The sequence below is a fragment of the Herpailurus yagouaroundi genome, unplaced genomic scaffold, assembly GCF_014898765.1.
Source record: "Herpailurus yagouaroundi ecotype Mexico unplaced genomic scaffold, PumYag 192, whole genome shotgun sequence".
In the NCBI taxonomy this organism is placed as follows: domain Eukaryota; kingdom Metazoa; phylum Chordata; class Mammalia; order Carnivora; family Felidae; genus Herpailurus; species Herpailurus yagouaroundi.
The window spans coordinates 19,423,778-19,441,017 of NW_024412423.1; the positions used below are offsets into that span (position 1 = coordinate 19,423,778).

At 44.9% G+C, this 17,240-nt stretch overlaps 1 long non-coding RNA gene across 2 annotated transcripts in view; it reads right to left on the reverse strand.

Annotated features, from left to right (window-relative positions):
- Positions 1–13,071: 13,071 nt before the first annotated feature.
- Positions 13,072–17,240, reverse strand: part of LOC121010677 (uncharacterized) — a 36,662-nt gene continuing 32,493 nt past the window's right edge. For both annotated transcript variants that reach the window (XR_005781322.1, XR_005781323.1), the window contains exon 3: positions 13,072–13,609. This is a non-coding gene — a long non-coding RNA (uncharacterized LOC121010677). The remainder of the gene's footprint in view (positions 13,610–17,240) is intronic.

A 17,240-nucleotide genomic window follows, 5' to 3' on the forward strand; every position in this document is an offset into this window, starting at 1 on the left:
CATAGATGTTATAGATTTGCATATTCATTACAACTTTCCAGTAGATAAAAAATAAAGTGAAATGAAAAGGGGTATCCTTTGCTAATATGCACAAAATCACCATATGCTTTTGTACATCTACTTCCTTCCATATAATCAATCATAGGAGACAGAGTCACCCATGTGGTTGATGGCTGTTTATACCTGCCTCAGAGACCCCAACCTCTCCTGTGGGCTCTCTCCTGCTCTCCACTATCCTGCCTGTATCAGGTCTGCTTGTGACTCTGACTCTCCCCCAGTCCCTTGAGTAGACACGATCGTCCAGACATGTTAAGGAGCCCTCTCTTTTGCTCCTATGGGACACAGCCCAGGACTCTGACCTACCTACCACAGACAGGCCAGAGCACCCGTTCCTTTAGAGGCCCTGACTAGCTGACACATCACACATATTCTAATGCACCTGTATCCCACATAAGTGCATTCTACTTTTTTATGTTTTAGGTTTATGTATTTATTTTGAGAGAGAGAGAGAGCATGAGTAGGGGAGGGACAGAAAGAGTAAGAATGATAGAGAGAGAGAGAGAGAGAGAAAGAGAATCCCAAGCAGGCTCCACACTGTCAGCACAGAGCCCAACTTGGGGCTTGATCCCAAGAAACATGAGATCATCACCCGAGCTGAAAACAAGAGTTGGTCACTTAACCAACTGAGCCACCCAGGCACCCCCAGCATGAGTACATTTTATACTTACCCAGCAGGGACATGGCTAAGCCACAGTGAACTGGTTTCTATGACACACTACTACATTTGCTAGCACTTAGTATTTATATTTTCTTTTTTGTAGTTTTCCACATTTTTTTCTGTCTCCAACATTTGCATGAACCTATGAGATGCTTGATGATCCTTGTGCCTCTCGCATATAAAAGACACAACAGGGGAGCCTGGGTAGTTCAGCCCGTTAAGAATCCAACTCTTGATTTCAGCTCAGGTCATGATGCCAGGGTCGTGGGATAGAGCCCTGCACTGGGCTCTGTGCTGAGCATGGAGCCTGCTTGGGATTTTCTCTCTCTCTTCCTCTGCCCCTCCCCTGCTCCAGAGTGCGCTCTCTTGCTCTCTCTCTCTCTCTCTCTCTCTCTCTCAAATAAAAAATAAACATAAAAAAAAAAGACACAACCTGGCCACAGCTTTTGGTGGGAAGGTCCTTACCCACTAGACACACAGGCACACACACACACACACACACACACACACACACACACACAGGAATGTGCATGCATGCACAAGCTGTGGAACTTGGCCTCTCACATAAGGACAACATCCTGTGCTCTGTACTCTGGCTCTGCCCATAACCTTGACTCTGACTCAGAACCTGATGTTGACTTTGAACCAGAACCTGACCTTATCCCTGATCCTGAGCCAGCCAGGTACGGCTTGGAATCAGGAAGATGTCCACCTCCATCATCTGCAAGTATGAGATCCCAAAGGAGAACAGGAATGGCTTGGACAAGGAGTCTCCCTGGTTGAAGAGTAAGTAATCCAGGTGGTGAAGGTGGAAAGCTGGCTTTCCCACAATGGCAGGACCATCAGACACTCTGGAGCTTCAGTAGTCTTAGAGGTAAACAGTGTTCTCCACCCCAACAGCTCGAGGCCAGGCTGTTCCCCGACCCTCAACAAGATCTGGGATTTTCTCTGTGCTCCATCCTGGGACAGCAGCAGTTATCTGCGTGCCCAGGCAAAGACACACGGAGCCTCAAAACCCTTTGGGGAAATTCTGCTGCTCTGGTCCTGCCCAGAGAGTGCCATCTGCAAAAATGAGGATGGCCAGCAGAGGGTGCCTGGAGCCCACCATGGGACACCCAGTTAGAGAAGCAGTTAGTCTCAGTCTCTACAAAAAGCCCCTCAGGGCCTGATCCAGTGCCCTATCCCTCCAAACAAGGTTTAACTAGGACCCTTGCTTAGAGCTACATATATAAGCATGAGCAACTGGGATAGATACAGCTGTTTTCATAAAGAATGACCAATGCTATGACCCCTAGTGGCGGGAAAGGCAGGAAGGATGTTGGGAGGGTCCCAAACCCCTTGCTTAGCCACGTTGTGACCAGAGCACTTCAAAGCCAGTTAACTAACAGTTTTACAGGAAGCTCAGGGCATAGGAGCCAGTAGACTTAAAGAAAAACCAAAGGCTAGTAGCATAATGAAGTTAGATAAGGAGACGTGGGAGGTGACTGACGGGACTCTGGGCATACCTACAATATTCTGGCTTCTGTTGAAATGAGCCCTCCGAGGAGAGGAGCTAGAGAAGTAGGAATGGGCAGTCTGTATCTGGGTTCCTCTGATGCTCTAAGGGGCTTCTGTGATTGGGCAGTTCACATGGAGCACTTTCCCTGTACCAAGTGTAACTAACACTTGACAGACTTGCACAACTTGTGCTTGCCCCTTCAGATCTGTCTCTCTCTCCTCCTCGCCCCTGCTCTGTGCTCCTGGCAGCTGACCTATGTGGATGACATCAAGAGGTTCTCCTGCCCTGTGACTTCTAGTTGGGTCCAACCAATGGGAGTACCAAGGAAAGATCAGCCAGACGGAGGAAATGGACTTTTGGGAAGTTGCCTGCAGCCTACACTCATGAGCCTGGCCCAGCAACCTGTCTAACCTCAGGATTGTCTTGGAGCTGCCCTAGCCATGCTAAGGAACAGCCACGCCCATCTGCTCCAGAAGGGCTTCCAACACTAGGTCGCTCAGCCTGAGTCCTCAGAAGCCCTACATCCTCACTCACCCATGTTGAGTCAGTCAAACATTTGCTGGCACTCCCTCTGGCTCAGTGCTGGGTGCTCAGGAACACAGACACAGACATGAGTCTGATAAAGGCCCTGCCCCTACAGATCTTATGGGGGAGAACAGAGAGCTGGGACTCAGATAGGGAAACTGACAGTGAGTCCCTGGGCTGAGGGAGTCTGCAAAAGGGGCATGTCACTTGCTGAGTGGTCAGGTGAGGAAGATAGGGTGTGGGTCTCCCCAGGTACTCAGCCAAGGGGAAGGCTGGGTGTTCAGAAGACAGAAGGAGCAAAGACTGGGGTGAAGGAATGGTTAATTCACATGGCAGCCTATGGTGGCCAGGCAGGGTATCATTCCACCCACTGGCAAGTCAGTATCCCCTGCTTAAACTTCACAGATCCCACTAGCAAGGGCGGGGGGCGGGGGGGATGACATAGGAAGCCAGTGCCACTTTAAACTTTTATTTAAAAACTTACTTATTGGGGCACCTGGGTGGCTCAGTTGGTTGGGGGTCCACCTCTTGATTTCGGCTCAGGTCATGCTCTTGAAATCGTGGGATTGAGCCCCACGTCAGACTCCACACTGACAGCATGGAGCCTGCTTAGGATTCTCTCTCTCCCTCTTTTCCTCCCCTGCTCTCGTGTACTTACTCTCTCTCAAAATAAGTAAATAAACATTAAAAAGTAATAAATAAAAAACATTAAAAAATAAAATAAAAAAGTAAAAACTTATTAAGGTGCATCTGGCTGGCTCAGTTGGTAAAGTATACAACTCTTGATCTCAGGGTCATGGGTTCAAGCCCCACACCTGGGTAGAGGTTACTTAAAAAAATTGTTTTTAACTTACTTATTAAGATATAATTAGGATATAGTAAACTGTATTTTAATACACAGCTCAGTGTGTTTTACATTCATATAAATTCATGTAACCACCCCCTAGATCAATATATAGACTATTTCCCAATACCAGAAGTCTCCCTTATGCCCCGTCAATCAATAAAGCTTGCCAGAGCTGACCACTATTCTTTCTTCTATCAACTTTGACCATTTTTTTTGTCAGATTTTGAACTTTATGCAATTGGAACTTTACAGTATATACTTTTGTGTCTGTTTCTTATACTCAGCTCTATGGCTGTGATAGCCATTCATCTTGCCATTTGTGACAGTATATCATCCTGTGTCACTGCTATGTAGTATTTTATAGTTTGAATATACCATAATTTATCCATTCTATGGTTGGTAGACATTTGGGCTGTTTCCAGTTTTTAATTATTTTACATAAAACTGCTTTTCATATGTTCACACATGTCTTGTAGCAGAAATAAACACTCATTTATGTTGAGTATAATCAAATTCCAGGAATGGAATTGCTGGGTCATAGGATATGCATATATTTAGCTAGAGTAGCTACTTCCAGTCATTTTTTCTAGATGGTTGCACAAAATTACACTCCCAGCTGCAATGTATGAAAACTCCAGTTACTTCATATCTTTGCCAATATTTGGTATTGTTAGCCTTTTCTTTTATTTTTATCCTTTGTTTTTTCCTTCTCTCCTCTTCTCTTCTCTTCTCTTCTCTTCTCTTCTCTTCTCTTCTCTTCTCTTCTCTTGTCTTCTCTTCTTCTCTCCTAGTGCATAACTCTTATTCCTAGGACGCATCCCTCTCTCCTAGGGTGTGATTCTTCTGGGAGGGACTCAGCTGAAAACCTGGGTGTTTACCAAAGACTCTTCACCTTGGCAGAACATGAATTCCAATTTGTGTCCCTAACATGTTGAAGCTGCTAAAACTATTGCTCAGTTCTTTACCCTCAAGCTGCTGTTTAGAAATAGGCCAATAAATTCAAAAGAATTTGTTCACTTGGGCTCCTTCTCTGATATATCCTCCTTTCCACAGTCCTCTGCCCCTAAGTCCTAGTCTCTTTGGCATTCCTGAACTCCAACCTCCCTATCCCCAGTATGGTAAGACTCATGCTTTCTGCTTGGTCTTCTCTCCCACCCATGCAACCATGTATGAAACGCCCCCAGAGAAAATGCCAGGGTAAATGTGGAACTCACTGCACATTATTCCCTTTATTCAAGGACCATAATCCTTCAATTCTTACCTATACTGGTTGTTCTCCAATGCCCTCAAATATTAGTTTTATCTATCTTGTCCAATTTTCATAGTTGTTTTTAGCAGGAGGATTAATACAGCTTACCATTATGACCAGAAATAGAAACTTTATTCAGTATAATTCTGATGACAGATTAGAAAAAACTGGAAATAGGTAAGCCCCTAGTGGCCCAGCTGCTTTCACTAAATCTTAGATACTTACACATGTGGCATCTGAGCCACATCCTGAATTAGAGCTCCCTATTTTGCTTTCCTTTCCCTTCTTCTTTTAAACTTTTATTGGATTCCAATCATGACTGAGTAATTGGTAATAAACTTACTTCCCTAATGTAAACAACTATAAAACTAGATAAGACATTTATAGCAACTGATTACAGGCATTAGACATCAAATAGCCTTCATCCTTGAGAAGGAAAACACAAGGTGAATTCCACATTCACTAAAGTTCTTTGCCTGAGGCACTTTCCAAACTATAGTAGAGAGAAGTGGACCCCAAATGGTTCAGTGGTCTCACTGAGTAGAGGAAACAGATATCAAAGATAAGAGATGATGAATTGGCTGAAATTGTGGGGCAGGGCATCAAAGAGAAGGTAACCACATGGAGAAGGAGCACTAGAAATACTCATAGAAGTTGTCTTGAGATTTTGTCTAAGTTGCACATGTGCAGGGAAAGGATTCATAAGGACTGGTGGCTTATAAACTCTGGGTTTGAGAGAGCCAAAGCATAAGAGACTCTTAAAAACCGAGAACAAACTGAGGGTTGATGGGGGATGGGAGGGAGGGTAGGGTGGGTGATGGGTATTGAGGAGGGCACCTTTTGGGATGAGCATTGGGTGTTGTATGGAAACCAATTTGACAATAAATTTCATATATTGAAAAAAATAAATACATAAATAAATAAACATTTAAAAAAATTAAAAGAAAAACTCTGGGTCTGTGTGGTGCCTGGCTGACTCAATCGGTGGTCCAAGTGACTCTTTTTTTTTTTTTTTTTAATTTTTTTTTTTTAATGTTTATTTATTTTGGGGACAGAGAGAGACAGAGCATGAATGGGGGAGGGGCAGAGAGAGAGGAAGACACAGAATCGGAAGCAGGCCCCAGGCTCTGAGCCATCAGCCCAGAGCCTGACGCGGGGCTCGAACTCACGGACCGCGAGATCGTGACCTGAGCTGAAGTCGGATGCTTAACCGACTGAGCCACCCAGGCGCCCCCCAAGTGACTCTTGATGTTGGGGTCGTGAGTTTGAGCTCCATGTTGGGTATGGAGACTACTTAAAAAAAAAACAAAAAACAAAAAACAAAAAACAAAACAAAACAAAACAACAACAACAAAAACTATATAGGTCTATGAAGTAATGGGGATTCCAGAAGCCACACAGTGATAAGACATGTTCTGGCCAGCCAGAGTGGAAAGACTTTGCTGAATACCCTGAACATTTAATTAAAATCATAGAAAGTCCATGTCTCAGGAATAGAACTATTCCAGCCATTTTGTATGCCCTACTTTACACTCACCTTAACAAAGCCTAAAAATCAAGCCTCAACAGGATCATATTAAGCCTTAAGTAAATTTACTGCCTAACAAAACAAACTCAATGTTCTGTAAAGGAGACAGCATAATCCGGACTCTCAACAATTCCCAGAATACAATCAAATATTGCCAGGCACGTGAAGAAGCAAGAAAATGTAATTCACAACCAGAGAAAAAATAATGAATAGAAACAGATCCAGAGATAATAGAGATACTGGAATTAGTGGATGAGGACTTTAAAACAGCTATTGTAATATATCCAAGAATTAAAAATACCAAGATGGATATAATAAATATACAGATGAATCATCTCAGCAGAAAAATGAAAATTAAAATTTTACTAGATAGGCTTAAGAGTAGACAGGACACTGAAAAAAAATATTTCAGTGAACTTGAAGTCAAGTCAATAGAAACTATCTAAATGGAAACACAGGGAAACATATACAATAGAAAGAAAAAGAGCTAAAAACAGAAAACAAACAAACAAACAAACAAAAAAACCCAAGAGAACCTCAGTGAAATGACATTGAGACAATATCAAGCCATCTAATATACATAAAAGTGGAGTCCCAGAAGAGGAGAGATTGAAGCAAAATTAAGAAGAAAAAAAAGGAACTGAAATTCTAAATTTGGTTGTAAAAATTTTTAACTCACCATTGCAAAAAGTTTAGGATTATAAAACCCCAAATGGGATAAAGACAAAGGAAACCACACCTAGGTGTACTATAGCCAAAGATCTTAAAACCTAAGACAACATCTTTAAAACAATGAAAAAACACATTACATTAAGAGAAACAATGATAAGGATTACTATTTTCCTTTCATCAGAAATAAAGAATGCCAAAAAATGTGGAAACAACGATATATTAAATATTAAACATGCTAGGAAGAAAAAAAAAAAAACCAACCTAGAATTCCATATCCAGAGAAAAAATCTTTAAAAAGGGAAGGAGAGGAGCATCTGGGTAGCTAGGTTGGTTGAGCCCCCGTCTCTTGATTTTGGCTCAGATCATGATTCCAGGGTCATGCAACTGTGCCTCACATCTCCTGGGGCTCTGTGCTGAGCATGGAGCCTGTTTAAGATTCTCTCTCTCCCTCTGCCCCCCTCTTCCCCTCGTGCATGCATGCATGCATGTGTGTGTGTGCTCTCTCTTCCTCTGATTAAATAAATAAATAAGGAAGGAGAAATAAAGATATTTTTAGATTAATTTAAAAAAAAGCCGAGAGAATTCATCATCTGTGGACCTGCACTACCAGAAATTATTGAGGCTGAAAAAAAGTGATACGTGACAGAAATTTGGCTCTAAAAAAAGGAACAAAGACTATCAGTAAATATAGTAAGTAAATATAAAATGCGTTTTTTCTTAAATTAGTTAAGAAAACTTAGCAAAAATAGTAACTATGTTTACAGAGTTGATAACATTTGTAGAAGTTAATGTACCAGGACACTTACATTAAGGAAGAGAGGAAAAAAAGGAAGTATGTTATTGCAAGGTTCTTACATTATATAAGAAGCAATGTTTATCCTTCATTCCTTGCCTTTATTTCCCATTTTATTATCCTCATTCCTCTACTTACAAATACAATACAAGTTTATTTATATAAAATTACTATTAAAAAATAAAACTTAATCAAAATTCAAAATTAAAATACTTAACAGAAAATGTAAATTTCCCAAAGTGCTATTGTCAGCAACTAACAACTATCAAGAGTTTACAGTATGTTTCTGATACTTTTTATCCATATGTAATAGGAAAATATATTTAAAATGTTTACCTTGATGAAAAAGATGTTTATTATAAAAATATTTATCTATATTTTCTACCAGCCCTTGTGTTTAAGTATACAAAAAAATAGTTTATAAAAATACATTGGAAATATTGTAAATCAATTTGTAAGTCATTTTATAGTGTGGAGAAGTATATAGTATGTAGGATTATCACCATTTAAAAAAACTTTTTTTAATGTTTATTTTTTAGAAACTGACTGAGTGCACGTGGGGGAGGGGCAGAGAGGGAGACACAGAATCTGAAGCAGGCTCCAGGCTCTGAGCTCTCAGCCTGACATGGGGCTCAAACCCATAAACCGTGAGATCACAACCTGAGCCAGATTCAGACACTTAAGTGACTGAGCCACCCAGGCACCCCGGATTATAACCATTTTTTGTGTGTGTAGATAATAAATGGCCCCAACCTGATTTACTGAATAAACTACTCCTTATCCTCTGAATTAAGATGTTTCCTTTATCACTTACATTGAGCTCCCCTTTTGTTCTCCTGATGTATTTTTTCCTGTGGTTCCACCACATTCTAAACTACTTTAGCTTTATCGCTCACTTAGATGCCTATAAGGGCAAATCTTAGTTTATTAGTCTTTTAATCCAATTTTTGGTTTTTCATCCTCTTTTTGTGTTCCCAAACTCAGTTCCAGTGTGGAAGGATTCCCCTCCAACACAATACCAAGCAATGCTCAGACACCAGCAGGATGTCCAAGAATTCAACTCAATTCTGACATTAACTACCCAGAGATAGCATGAGATTCCACAGATCAAGGGCTCAGTCCTATCCGACTGCCCTCCTCCCAGATACACAGGGCAAGGTATGGGGAAAGGGTGCAGAGCTTCCAGGCCCTCTCCAGGAACGCCACTCTTGCCCATCTCCATGTGTTCACCACACAGAAGCTCTTAGAACCTAGTGCTTTTGGCTTTTTATGGAGGCTTCATTGCATAGCCATGATTGACTAAGTCATTGATCATAGGCTGCTTTAACCTGTCCCTCTCCCCTCTCTGCTTCCCAGAGGTGGAGAAGGGGTGGAATTGAAGGTTCCAGTCTTCTAATCCTATACTTTGTCCTCCTAGCAACTAGTGCCCCTTCTGCCCCCCACCCCCACCCTTGGGTAGAAAGCAAAAGTCACCTTCGTTAACATAACAAAAGACACACACATTTATCACTTTTATCGCAGGAAATTCCTAGGGTTCTAGGAGGTGTGAGCCAGGAACACTGGATGAAAACCAGATACAAATGAGAAATATATTTCAGTAATCTGAATGACAAAACATATTTTTTTATAAATCGCAATATCACACATCCATATTTACTCTTTCAGTTGAGCCTCAGCGTCATCTTGTCCATTTTTCCCACCCAAATGAAGTTTGATTGGATTTGCGCTTTAAATTAATAAATTTAAAATGTTGAGTTTTCCAGGCATGTAACATATGTGTCTATTTGTTTTAAGCTTATTTATTTATTTTGAGAAAGAGAGGGAGAGAAAGAGAGCACAACTGGAGGGGCAGAGAACAAAGGAGAGAGAAAATCCCAAACAGGCTCTGCCCTGTCAGCACGGAGCCTGATGCAGGGCTGGAACCCACGAACTGAACTGTGAGATCATGACCTGAGCTTAAATCAAGAGTCAACCTCTTAAGGGGTGCCTGGGTGGCTCAGTCAGTTAAGCGTCTGACTTTGGCTCAGGTCATGATCTCGCACTCCGTGAGTTTGAGCCCTGCATCAGGCTCTGTGCTGACAGCTCAGAACCTGGAGCCTGCTTCAGAGTCTGGGTCTCCCTCTCTCTGACCCTCCCCCATTCATGCTGTCTCTTCCTGTCTCAAAAATAAATAAACGTTAAAAAAAAAAATTAAAGAGTCAGCCTCTTAACCAACTGAGCCACCCAGGCGCCTCAGACATATGTGTCTATTTATTTTTCTATCTATCCTAGAGCGAAGATTATATGCCTTTCAGGTGTCCAAGTGAGTTTCTAGATATTTCTCATGAGTCACTGTGAGTGTGAATGGTAAATTATTTTCATCATATTTTCTAAGTTGCAACTTGACACTTTTAAAAACTATTAAAATCTAAATACATATACAAACTTATCATATTCTGCTCCACCTGACTTGATCCCCCTACTAATTATAATAGTTTTCAACCAATTCTCCTGGATTTTATGGAGGCACAATCACAATATCATCTGCCAGTAATGATCATTTTGACTCTATTAATTATTTCTTTTACTTAACCATTATTTCTTTTTCTCACCTTTTTGTCACCTTTAGGACATCCAGAGAAATACTGTGCAAATACAATACAGGGTAATGAAAGGGACATTGTTTGGACTTGACATTAATGGAAATTTTATAGTGTTGAGTCCAGTATTGGCTTTTGCTTTCCAATACACATTCTTTAAAATGCTGGGGTGCCTGGGTGGCTCAGTCAGTTAAGCGTCCGGCTTCGGCTCCGGGCATGATCTCCCGGATCGTGAGTTGGAGCCCCGCGTCAGGCTCCACGCTGACAGCTCAGAGCCTGGAGCCTGCTCTGGATTCAGTGTCTCCCTTTCTCTCTGCCCCTTCCCTGCTTATGTTCTCTCTCTTTCTCTCACTCTCTCAAAAATAAATAAACATTTAAAAAAATTAAAAAATAAAATAAAATGCTAAGAACATTTCCTTCCTTCATGATTTTCCAACTGTTTACTGTGAATGATTGGTAAATTTAATCAAATGCCTTTTGAGGGTTTCTTTTCTTTCCTTTTAAACTATTAATCAATGGATTTTGTAATATTAAACTAACCTTGTAGTCTGGGAAAATCACCAAGTTGGTAACTATTTTAACATACTATGGAAGCCAATTTGTTATATTCACAAATTTGATGGACCTGTCATTTTCTTGCAGGGATTCTATCTTGGTGGTAGGATAATAAATAGATCTTCACAAGATTATGGACACTCTCCATCTCTGCCTGGCTCTGGAACATCACGGTTCTCTGAGGGAGACTGTTTGTGCTCCTTCTTTGGGCCAACAGTGCTTCATGCTTGAATGCCGATTGTCACAGCCCTTTGTGGTCAGCTAACCCTGGACACAGCTACTTCTCAGGGTCTGCTGGTCTCAGAGTTCTGGGCAGTGCCCATTCCAACACTTGGTGCATTCCTAGTCCAGACCTGCCATTTTCTCTTCCTCTTCTCTGAAATGAGACAGTTCTTGTTTAATTCTCAGCCCATAGAAGTTGTCATTAGACGTTCTTTTGAAGTGACCCTGGCTTCTCATGTGGGAGAGGCATGTCCCCTCCCCATTGCTTAGGCAAGACTGCGTTCCCACAAATTCGGTGGTCTCACAGGCAGCAAACGATCTGATCAGGTGTCCTCTCAGTGGGGGTTCAAGTCACATATATGCTTTTGCCATTGTGAGCGGGTATGAGAGATGTGGGGTGTGCGTGCAGCCCCTGCCTCTGAGGGTTCTGCCTCCCACTGCGTGCTGCCAAGCCTGGGTCTGCACGGCTACGGACCTAGCCTTGGAAGGGAAAGTAAGTGGAAAAGGATTTTGAAGATTCTTGGAAGCCAAGAAAATAGCCACCCAGGACATGAGACTGCCCATGGGCCTGGAGTAGCCTCAGCCCAGCTTCACCCTTGTAGGCCTGGATCTAGCTCTTCCTGCTCTAATCCCCATGGCCCCTTGCACCTGGATTCCCAGACTCCTGGGCCAGCTGGCAGCTGCTACACTCTGGTGGCAGAGCTCTGTCCCCACTCTCCCAGCAACACAGGCGGCCAGGCTCACACCAGGTGGCCACAGCTGGGGTGTCCTATGGCCAGGCCCGGAGGTGAGGTCAGTTAGACATTCCTGCCAGCCGGGTGATTCAGCCACGAGAGGAACCACAGGCACCATTGGGCAGTGCTGTGTACCTCTGGCAGGACACTTCACTGAGACCAATCAGTGACTAAAGGACCTGGTGCTTTAAGGCAGCCATAAGTCATAGGACGGGGCTGGAAGGACAGGCTGGAGACAGGCCTAGGCTGGCTGGGTTCCCAATGAAGCCTTTGCTGCCTTCACTAATCTCATTGTGGTCCCCAAGACCCCTCAGAGCAGGGGACAGAGTCAAACCTACACCAACGAGAAAATCATGGGGGGCATCTGGCTGGCTCAGTCGAGCATGCAATTCTCGGTCTCAGGGTCATGAGTTCCAGCCCCTTGTTGGGTGTAGAGATTACTTAAAAAATAAAGGGGCACCTGAGTGGCTCAGTTGGTTAACCGTTCTACTCTTGATTTCGACCCAGGTCATGATCTCATGGTTCGTGAGATGGAGACCCACATCGAGCTCTGCACTGACTGCATGGAGCCTGCTTAGGATCCTCCCTCTTTCTCTGCCCCTCCCCCCACTTGTGCTCTCTCTGTTTTCCTCAAAATAAATAAACAAAAACTTTTTTAAAAATTTAAAAATAATGAAAAATAAAATTCATGAGGGATGGGGACTGTGGAGGTCTAGCCCGAGGAAGTGGGCCAGGAAGCCTAGAATTTGAATCTTTGAAGTTATCTACAAATGATGCTGTACATTTTGTGTGTGTGTTACAAACATTTAATTGTGCGGTACTCAGGGCTAAAACAGTACCTGACACATAAAAGGCTCCTAAAACTATTTGAATATTTTATTAAGTAGAACTGAATAAAAAATTTTGTTGAATAAGTGAGCAAAGCATAAACAGCATAGGCCAGGCAGGGGCACCTGGGTGGCTCAGTCCATTAAGCATTGGATGCTTGATTTCAGCTCAGAGCCCAGTCTGAGTCTCAATCCCACGAGCCCTGAAATGATGACCTGAACTAGGGCCTGCTTGGGATTCTCTATCTCCTTCTCTCTCTCTCTCTCAACACACACACACAATAAACAAATAAACATTAAAAAATAAACAACATAGGCCATAACTCTTAAAACACTATTTTTACTTTACTTTCATTTTTATGTTTCTGGAAGCCTAGAGATATGGAAGTGGCCTGGATCTCTCTAGCTCTTTAAGAGGTCCTGGATATCAGCACTAGAGCTCAGGAAGAGGAGGAGGGTCCTCAGCCCAGAGATCTAAGTGCCCTGGGAGGCCACTTCTGAATGAGTCTGTGAATATGTGAACTGGGGCAGGGCTCCAATCCAGGCCTAGGCAGTGAGTCCCAAACTGACAGATGAATGGTGGCGTGTGTATAAGGAGCCCCAGTATCTAGATTCCACACACCCCATGCTTGTTTCCTCTTTGTTATCCCTTCGCCTTTGGTGGAGCCTTACACCTGACAGCCATGTCTCCCTCCCTGATCTGAGAAGCGGAGGGTCCTGCATCCCTGCTTGTGCCAGAGCATGGTGATGGTCAGGCCGAAGCCACGAGTCTCCAAGGCACAGAATGAGCACATAGTCCATGCTCCGCGATTCTTCTGCTGCTCCGCCTGGAGGAGCTGATTTATAAAAGGAGGCTCCTTCTCTGCACAGAGATCAGCATGGTTGGCTGATAGAAGTCCTCAACTGTCAGGGGAAGCTGGAAACCTAAGAACCCCTGGGTCGGGCTTTTCTATGGAGGATACAGGTAGAATTGAGCCATCTGGTGCCAGGGGAGGCTGGGTAATCTAGGGCAGGCTGCCTGCACAACTCGAGCCTGAATGACAAGTAGGATAGAAGGTAAGAATGGAGGTAACCTTGTGGCAGAGCAAAACCATGGTGCCTTTATAAGCTGCCTTCTTGAGGCCCCATCTGCACAACACTCAATCCCACTCAATCTCACTGCCACCGCCAACAGCCTGTTTTGTCACTTCCCTGCCTGGGCTGGCTGAGCTGCCCTCTGGCTCTCCCGCTGTCTGCTGCCTCCCCCTTGTGTGTGATGCCACTCCTCCCAACACCCTCCACTCCCAAGCCTCAGGGCCAGGGCCTCCCTGGGCCCAGCTGGGTAAACCTGCCCCTGCCCTGCTGCCTGGCAGCCCCTTTGTTGGGACCCAGAGCAGACAGGTTTTCTCTGTGAAAATAGACACAAAGCAGGTCTGACAGGGGTGCTGTTGGAGGTTGTCAGTAGGACTCAGACACATCCAGTCCCTGCTGCAAAAGGCATGGCATAAAGCCACGAGGGCAGGGTCTTAAGCTCCAGATGAACTGCTTAGAAGCTGTGTCACCTTGAAGTGGTCACTCACCCTCCCCAAGGCTCAGTTTCCTAACAGGAATTGGTTCTGCTTTTGTGTCTGTCGTGGAATTTGGCTCAGACCCAGGAAATCGGCTTCAATTGTTAGAGTCAGCTCTGTCCCTGTTTGGACTCTCAGAGACTGACTCCCTCTGGAGACACTAGCTCTCAGCCCCCAGAGGAGACCCAGCAGGGTGGGGAGTCGCCATCCCACTTCCAAGTCCAGTTAATCCAGTCTAGGCTACACACACAGCAGGTACTCCGTAAGTATTTGTTGAGGGATCAAATAGCACAAAACTAGAGCTGGGAAACTCCCTTGGTCACAGGCACGCCCTCCCCTACATGTTCTGTGGCACCAAACACAGCTCAAAGGCCAGCTTTGTTGCCTCCTTGACTGAGTCCTGTCAACCTCAGCTCTCAGCTCACCTCACAGGCTACACAACCCCACATTTCCTTTTGTATAGGGCCTGCTGTCCATGCTCCTGGCTGCCTCTGCTCCTTTCAGAGCCCTTCAAACCCTGCCTCAGGCCTGTCCAGGCTCCCTATTACTGTAGGCTCAAGTCCTAGCCCTACAGAAGGCCCGCACAGCCCCTCCTCATCCAGCCTTGCCACATGTTGCTGTTCTCTCCATCCTACAGACTCTCAGAGTCCTGGTCTTGACTAGCAGGTCTCTTGGAGAGCAGACCTCTGGGTGACCAGAAGCTATGGGGCCTGGAGCCAGGTCAAACAGGCTACCCTAAAATGGGGGCTTCTCAGGTTCTTCCTTGGCTGTCCTCTGGGGCCCTGCAGTGGTCAGTACTGTGGACTGGGTGTCTGGTAAAGAGGGGATGCCCATTCAGGGATTTAAATCCCCTTGGAATCCAGACTATTGACTGGGGAGAGGGAGCTGGGCCTCAGGAAGAGATGCATTGGCCTGAGGAGCTGAGTCTGAATGGGCAAGACTCCATCCAGAGACCTATGGCCACTGGACCAGGATGGGGCGGGTCAGGGTCTGAGCTTTCTGACCAACCTCTAGCAACCTCACAGGAAGGTATCCTCATGGGATGCTCCACTACCTTCACTCTACCGCCACCCAGGTCCGCTTCCTACGCTGGGCACTCCCTAGGTTGGCCTCACCCTCAGTCTGAGGTTGTTCTTGTCCTAGAACTTCCCTCCCCCTTCCCCTCGCCTCAGCCCCAAGGGCATCTTCCAGAGGCTTCTTCTCCTGCTGGAGCTTGCCAGCCCATTGAGGAAAAAGCATTGTGGTTTCTCCTGACCTTGGACAGACCTGACTGTTCACAGAGGACCTGGGCATAATGCCTGAGCCACTTGGAACCCCTGAAGGACAGCATCACTGAGTGTGGACTCCAGGGCAGCAGAGGCAGAAGTCTTCCTGCTTCTTGGCCCCTCATGCCCTCCCTGCTTCTCTCTGGGTAGTGGCCAAGGGGTGAGCTGAGATTATAGTTCCTATAACAATGATAATGCTATTTAATAGCAAATGTTTTTGAACACACTCTGTGTGCCAGGTGCTCTGCTGGGTGCTGGAGAAACATAAATAAATAAGATAGACACAGCCCCTGCCCCCATGGATGCCTTGATCCCAGCTCTGGGCAGGCACTGGCCATGGCATATGAAAAGCACTCAGTACATATTTGTTGAATGCATAGAGAATGCATGAAATGAACAGTCTGGTTATACCCAACAACACAGATGCCTATGGTGGTATGTAATGAACAAGTGAAGTCCACTAGGGCAGAGGTGAGGTATGATCCAGCTGCCACCCATCTCCACCTTGGAGAGGACTCCCAGACCCTTTAATTGCCACTTGACATGGTGCCCTACATGATAGGGATTCAGTAACACAGCACCCCCCAGGAACAACACCATTAAGAGTGAAATGAAATTCTGAGGGCTTCCTGGAGGAAGTATCAGGGACGGGTTGGAAGCAGCTTGTCTGACCTACTGCTCAGGACACAGGGTACCTCAGGAGTGAAACCACAGTGTGGCTCTTAAGAAGGTCTGCCCCTAGGGGTGCCTGGGTGTCTCAGTCAGTTAAATGTCTGACCCAACTGCAGCACACATCATGATCTCACAGTGTGTGAGTTCAAGCTCTGTGTTAGGCTCTGCACTGTCAGTGTGGAGGCTGCTTGGCAGTCTCTCTCTCTCCCCTCTCTCTCGGGCTTGCTCTCTCTCTCAAAATAAATAAATATACTTAAGAAAAAAAAAAAGGGGGCCTGTCCCCAGTCTCTAGGAGCACAGTGTGCCCAGGCTGTGTCCTGTGGAGGGCACTGTCAGAAATGGGACTCAGATGTCATCAAAGACCCACTGTGGGGGATAACTGGCATGGACTCTGGAACTCACCCAGAAACTGCACAATGAAATGGGCAAGTTTATGTACAGATTCTAGAAGAGCCACTCCCTACCCTCCACGCATCTTCAACTCTGTGATAGACACCCTCAGAGATGAATTATAGTGACCAAATGTTAAAGGGCTAGGAAAGTCATATTCAAGAGGACTACTTCTAGAAGGGAGAAATATGCTTCCCTAAAAAGGAAGTAAACTGGAAGGCAATGAAGTGATTTCAGGATGAGCCACTGACATTTCTCCGCCAGCTGAACAGACAACAGCACCCCACCTCCCAGAGAGGCATCCATGTTCCACCCTAAAGGCATCCCCCCATTCCTTGGACTACCCAGAGTTTGTACCTCTTGAGTGACCCTCCTTCTTGGGGGTTTTAAGAGATCCCATGGACACATCTCACCCCATAGCCTGTTAGCCTCCAAGGGCGGAGTCCTTACCAAAACTTGAGTGCACACAGCGTTGTCAAGAATGGCTAAAGTAGAACCTGGAGAAGGGAACAGTGTTGCCTTGATGTAGCCAAACACAAAGTGTCCAGGGGAGCCAGAGGGTAGTAGGTGTACTCTGGCCAAGCCATGATACCTGCAAAGGCCATTCACGGACATCCCT